This window comes from Benincasa hispida, chromosome 12, assembly GCF_027475165.1.
Source record: "Benincasa hispida cultivar pf3 chromosome 12, pf3_genome.v1.1, whole genome shotgun sequence".
In the NCBI taxonomy this organism is placed as follows: domain Eukaryota; kingdom Viridiplantae; phylum Streptophyta; class Magnoliopsida; order Cucurbitales; family Cucurbitaceae; genus Benincasa; species Benincasa hispida.
In genome coordinates this window covers 21,442,827-21,450,650 of record NC_143489.1, presented here as the reverse complement: position 1 = coordinate 21,450,650, position 7,824 = coordinate 21,442,827, and positions in this window count along the sequence as shown.

The window sequence follows — 7,824 nt, the reverse complement described above, 5'->3', positions numbered from 1 at the left end:
TAAATGTATGTTTGTTTGGTTTACAGAAGGAGTAAAAGGCCTCAGATTATGGCATCCTTTTAAGAAAATGTGTATTAATAATGGTAATACACTACAACAAAATTAGATTTTCATGACTCCAAAAAGAGACTGAAATATATATGCCTTCTAGTTCCTAAATAGACTAGTAATGAAATTGAGGTAGAGAAAATATGTGATAAGCCTTCTAGTTCAAATTCCCATGAAGAATTAGAACAAATAGAGGAGAAATGGTTGAACAAGTTGAAAATCAATACTCACAAACCAGAGACAAACAAAGAAGAACCATTATACCTCTAACAAGACATTCTGGAACTAACTATATGAACTTGGTATTAGAGTCTTAAACTGGATGAACATTGGTGGGCATGAACATGTCGAAGATTCAAACGAACACAAAAAATTTATAAAATCGATCTATGACCACTACTATTAGGTGGTATTAGTGGAAAAAATGAGTCGATCTATAGGGAGCTACGTATTTTCTTCTAACTAAGATTCAGGTTTCTTAGGATAACTAGGGGGAACGTTGTGATTGTTTGTTTGCTAGAGAAAAGTAAATGACAAGAAAGGGTAAATAACGTGAAAGTAAAGGCAAGAAAAGTAAAAGAGTATATTGAGTGAGATCTAAAGAAAAGTAAAAAAGTATATCGAGTGAGATCTATCTTAGGTATTCGAATCCACCCAAGTATTTAGTTGTTCATTCGACACTAAAGATGATCATCAAGATCATGCAAGTGCTTAGCCAACACAATGATAAAAGGAAGTTCAAAACCTCTAATCAACCAACATATATAGCTCCAATGAATACTAAACATGTAAATTGATCGCACTAAGTTCTAGACAACAATCTAAGACGATTAGTTACTAAGTACTACTTAAGTAGTCTAACCGATTTTATTCTTGAACTTAACCAATCATGCAATGTCTACAAAAGGGTCACCCATGAATAACCAAACAATTTACACACAAGAATACTTTGATTTATGCTACTCAGGAATTTATGTAAAGTTATATGTCACATAGCAATTATGAATCTTTTGTAACGTAATGATAGTATGCAAAGAAAACATAAACCAAGACATAAAAGTTTAAATTAATTTAAGAATCACAAGCATTCATAAGATAAGAATGTAAATACAAATCCTTACAACTTCTCATTGAATTTCTTCCTTAATCTAAGCTAGAAAATACCCCTTAGTCATTAAACATCAAGATCTTCGATACATACATGTGGAAGTTATCTATAGGTTAAGTGGTGGTTGAATGAATTGACCTAATTCATAAGGATGGTATTTATAGACAGTTGGGGGGCGATGTGGCTTGTGCATGATGCTACGACGTTATGCGACTTTCCTTAAATACGATTTTCCATATCTACATTGGCATTGTGGTGCCATGGATGGTGCACGGTTCGATGGCCAAACTGTCGCTGAGAAGTTTCCTGATTAATCTGTCTAGTGCTGCAGTGCGACAAGATAACTCTGCGATGCTGCTACGTTGTGTTGCCTCTATATAGAGTGCAATCGTGCCCCTCGCATGGGGGTATCTTTGCCTTAGGCGCCATCCATTAGCATTGTGTGAAGCCCAACACTAGGCTGCAAAAGGATAGTTTCATCATTTCGTTTCTACTTTCACCTAAACACTCTGTTTTCACTCTAAATTCTTTGACTTAACTTGGTTTTCATTTAATCGTTCAAATTTACCACTTAAGTGTTAAATATCTAATAGAAGTTGCTTGGGGCATTAAAATGAGATATGATATCTAGAGTTCATACATCTAGAGTCTATATGTTATTCATATATCTGTGCTTTGGGTGTTTAGGGTGTTGAGTTGAGTTCATATGTCGAGGATATCTAGTGCAGTTATTCTATCACAAATAATTTGTTTTTATGGCGATTATTTTTGTTTAGAAACTTTTCTATTCAATAATTCTACATTCTTTTTAATAAATTATGAATTAAACTTTTTTTTTTATTTTTTTAAAGTTCACATATATTGCTAAGAATTTTGGGAAATAGGGTTTACGGTTTACTTTTGCATCATGCATTTAATTGTTTTTAACTTAAGCAATCATTTTACGAATTTGTGCATGTAACATTTCTAGTTAAGTTGGATAAAAGTATATTGGATTCATTAAAATAAAACAAATTTGGATTTATATATTATAAGTAAAATATCCTATCAAAATGTAATTGTACTATAATGATCCTATCAATGTCATGTTACATGGTTGGCACAAAAAAAATTGTGACAAAAGCCACATTCTCTGACCTAGTTATATGATTTAAAAAATTATATATGATATGTGCCAACAAATGGCCAAGTCCACCATACAAAAATTACATATACATCCATCCAAATTCTCTATCTAATAAATATATTAGTCAAGTTCCTTTTACCTCCCAAACTCCAATTTATAATCTTTTTGCCATGATGCAAGCTTCTGTATGGATTAATTTGTGAAAAAATGATGTTCAAAAAGTTATTTTAATTTAAATATTTTTAATAAAAACTATTTTAAAATTAAACCACTCATGTGTTTTGCAACCCTCTTCTCAAAAGTGTTTTATATACAAATTTATTTGGTTTGCTATATTCTAAAAGTATTTTTTATCAATGTAAACTTACTTAAATGACTATAAGATACTATAAGCTAATAATTTCAATTAATGATAGTTTGAGTTGGTGAGGGTGGCCACTGTTGGAGGTCAAGGGAGTTGGTCGGATGTGGTCAGAGTTGGCTGCCGACGATGGTCGTCAAAGTTAGCTGCTGGAGATGGTGGTCAGAGTGGCAACGGGGCCATGGGTGGTGATGAAGGCTTAGTATACTGTTGATGGATATGGTATAAAATATCGATGACATTCCAAATTTCCCTCCCAAATATTGAGTTGAGTTTATATTTCAACTCATATCGACTCAAGTCATCACCCCAAACACTCCCTAAAATCATAGATTAAACACATTAAATTGCACAACAAACTTGAGTTAAGCTAAGTAAGATGATGAGAGATCGAATCCCACAGCGAAAGCGAGTGATTTTCAAGACTCGATGCTCATACCATCGACTTTACCAATCTAACTAACCAATTGTATATTAAATGTTAATGAAGTCTCAAGTAAGATTTACATCCCTTCAACATTTGAGGTGTCTTAGGAAATTTTTTCCTTAGACATAATTACTTCATTGTAGAATGGTACTGTATCATTCCATCTGAAGCATTTGCATCAAACATTAAACGACTACTTTGTAAACGTAAGATACATGAGACAAATTTAACATCATGTCCAAAACATCTGTATGTGGACTTATAATATACAAAAACACTTCAAATAAACTATTTGAAAATTGGTTAAATAGCCAAACTCGCATACTAATTTATGCTTCATTCATAATAAGCAAATATCAATATAAAATCGATAAATGCTCACGTTTTATTTTCTTGTTTGTACAAGAATATCGTCAGTCATTGGTTTTGATACTATATTAAACCCTTATTTTCAAAGATCCCAATTGTGAAATTTATTTCTCAAATGAACATCACAATTTTGCAAACCTTTTGCAATTTAAGCTTTGAAAAAAAATTCCCTTGAAATTGTGTAGGTGCATTGAACTCCTTTTCATAAAAGAAGTTATTCATTTTTACGTATCTCATATGCAACAATGAATCAAATAATGCATAAAGACTCTATTGTAGAAACTAGTTAGAAAATTGACTCACGGTTCATTTTCACTTAACAGTTCTAGTGCTGGTTTTCACCTGACACCAAGAGTCTTACTTTGAAAATCTCTATCTCCATATACTACACTTTCAAGTTTCCCTTTTTGTAAATCCATTCATATCCTTTGAGTTTGACCCCATTAATGAAAATCTACAAAAAGCTTACGAGATTAAGTACACTATTTTATCTCAAATTTATGACTTTAACAAAATTTCTCTTTGTCAACTTTCTTTAATTCTTGTCATCCAATAAGGCAGCTTTGACTTTCAACAAGTCACAACGAAGGTTGAGTCATCGCATAACTCTCCCACTACTATAAGTTTTATAAGTTTTCATCTTGTCATCTTATACGACAATGAAGACTTCAAGTAAGCCTTTACAAAGGTTAAGTTATCTCATAACTCTCCTACTATGATGAAGACTTATCTGTTTAACATTTAGAAAGTGACGTTCAAATGAAAATAAATGATTAACAACACTTGGTTTTACTTGGAACTAATTCATCAACACTATTTGACCCTTTTACAGATCTACAACCTTTAACTTTTCAAATGAAATTAGCATTTGTCACACAATTACATCATTTTATTTTGGACTGTTCAAAAAGCCATTTATAAACTCCTTACAGCCTTCTAATATCTAGGCATACTTTTGAACATTTATTTCAACAAGAGCTTGTTTTGATACAAGTGTCTTAACTTACCCAAAAAATTGAAATGTCATAAACTAGTTTTACAACACTTTCATAATCCAACACTATTTTGCAAATATTTCGGAGGAAATGACGTTCAAAATTGCAATCTCCATTGCATATTTTTAGTGGAGTCAGACATCAGTGTAATTTTAAAAGATTAAGGCTATGTTTAACAAAGTACTTAAAATGTACTAAGTTTAACAAAGCCACGTTTCTCCTTTTGCAGCACAATTCCATCCAAATTGTACCCAATGCTCGAAGTTGAGATCTCATCTCATCTCTATCAATTAGGCTTAATACATCAAATATCCTACACTAATCATTATGATCTGATCATAATGTCACAATACGGTTGCCTAAATGATTTAAACTTTAGTTTAATTTCTCTTGAATATTTCAAAGAAAATAAAACTTAAGTTACGTTAGGATAAGATACTTATTCATAAATACTCATCAATCATAAATGACTTATTTATGAAGTCAAACTTATGTTTTTAATCAAAATGCCACCTGGGTTAAAATAAGAAAGTCCAACATTGTCAGTGTCAGGTAACCTTATCTAATAAGGTTTTAATGACACAACTGCATGAGAAGCAAGACTTTTCACAAGTAATAATAATTTAACTCTAACTCATAGAGAATTACTTATAACTGTCATTTAAAAGCCAAAGACATGTATCCTTTAGGAGAATAGAATTTGTCTTTCTTTTTTTATTCATTAATCCTTAAACTCTTGCAGTTTAGTACATAGATGTGTTAACCTTTAACACATAAAAATGTATTTATTTAAAGCTGGACATCAAAACAACTTCTAAAAACATGCCTTATCAACAAAATCATTCATACTCTATGAAATACTTAATAATAAAGTTTGGAAAAATTGAAATTTTTGTATGGTGATAAAAACACCATATTCAACATAAACAACATTTTAATTTAGCATACAAAATGTATTTATTTAAAGGTGACCATATTTTCAAAAAAAAACTTTTAAAAACATGTCTTATCACTAAAACTATTCATACTCTATGAAATATTTAATAATAAAGTTTGGAGAATGCAATAAATTATCCATTCTAATTCAGCATATAAATTAAAAATAAAATGAACCCAATAGATTTAATATGAATCTCATTCATATTAATTCAAAATTTATATTGCTATGATACTCCTGTGAGTTAGAATAAAAGCCACCGAAAGACTGTCAATTACTTCTTTATCGGATTAAGATATTCTCAGCCAAACATTACACCAAAATAGCTCTTATTCCTATAATATTTAGTTACCATTTGTTTGGTACAGTCAAGAAGTCATTAACTTGCTTAACAATTTCTTGTAAGTGTAACCCTTCATTTTAGACTCTAGATTTCCGCCCCAATGAGCTAACCGTAAGGAAAAACCGATTGGGATAAAAACTAAAGCAATCCTATCCATTTCTAGAGTTCAAGTAAAATTTCATACAAATACCATTCATAGGGGGATGTAGCAAAGGTGTCTCGAGGCCGAGCATGAAAGTTTATGAATGAGACCGTGGTATGTGTTGGCACACATTCCTCTCCTATTTACTATAAACACTCTCTCCTTTCACTTTGGTATTGACCTATGAAAACACCATCGTAGGGGCACATAAGCAAAGGTGTCTCGAGGTCGAACATAGATCTCATGGTGTGAACTATTTAGGGAGAAACGTGAAAGAGAAATTGAAGTATCATATACATCATTTTCCTCCCATTGAGTGTTTTACAAACGAGGGTTCTTTACTTAGGTAAATTAAGTTAAAAATTTTATCTAAGTGAATTGTTAAATTAGCCCAATATAACTCTTATATTAGATAGTTTAACAATATATGATTCTTGTTTATTAAACACTTTAATAAACCTAATCATTTATTGCATGCTTATAACATTATTGTCTAATTCACCTTCCAGATCGATTCCCAGACAGGGTTGTTCCATTTTTTTCAGCTTAAATACCACAACCTTAGATAGAATCTTCTTTAGACAAAGATCCCTTGTAGACAATGATGTTATAAATTTAATCTTTCATATAATCCAAATTAATCTTATTAAACGAAAATTAAAAGATTAAACGTATTTCTAATCATATTAGAAATATTATTAACATAGGTCTAGATGAAATCAATTTTAAACCATTTGATATTAATTTTAATCTATGTTTGCATGTAACTCTTGATTATAGATTTTAATTCTAATTTCATTAACCAATAAAACTTATTAAGAAAATGAAACAATTAAAATCTACATGCATCCAATGATATACTTAAGAATATAACAATTATATTTTCTAAAGTAATGTCATGCATCATGCATATCCATTTTCATTACATAACATAACAATTATACTATAAAGTAATAAAAATAAATAACATTCATCCATCCATCCATACTATATATTATAACAATTATAATATAAAATGATGCTTGAACATTTTATATATGCATTCAATCATATAATATAACACTTATATTAAATATGATGCATGGGCATGCTTAATTAAATCATACAACTATATAATATAACATTTATATTAAAATAATGTATGAAATGATGTTCATCTAATGATGGAATTTTTAAATATTATATGGTATACAATATACTATATATAAATTAAATCCATCTTGTGTACAAAATAATAAAAACAACTTTGGACCAAAATTGCATCCTAAACATTAATTAAATTAATATAACCCTTATATTAAGAAAAATTATTTCAAACGGTAAAACTGTTGAAAATATTTACAAGATATAGCAAAATTTTAGAACTATCAATTATAGACGTTGATGAACACTGATAGACTTCTATCAGTGTTTATCAATGTCACTGATGACACTGATATAAGTCTATCAGTGTCTTTCAGAGTCTATCATTGATAATTCTAAGGTTTTTCTATATTTTTAAATATTTTGGTTCATTTTTCTATATTTGAAAACATAACTAATAAAAAATAATTAATAATTAATAATTAAAAAAATGCAAAAAACTGCCTCCAAACTATTGGCCAAGCTTGATCCCACGATCTGGAAGAACATCAATGCATACGCCAACATTCGGAGTGTCACGATGCTCCAGTCAAACATCGCGATGCTGGGCTTTCTTCCTTACAGCGTAGAGCGAGCATCGCAACACTCCAGCTATACGCACTAGGGCAGAAAGCTTCATCTACTTCGATCGTTCATCTGTTTTGCTCCATTCTTACTCCAAAATTCTCCAAATTGAAGCTAGAATCTCACCACAAATGATACAAACTATTATAGACTCGATAGAAAAAATGAAAAGTCCAAATTATCAGGCAATTACAACTTTAAACATTTTTAAAGCGGTAAATCTAAGCCAATGTTGAAAACATCCAAAGTACAAATCCAAAA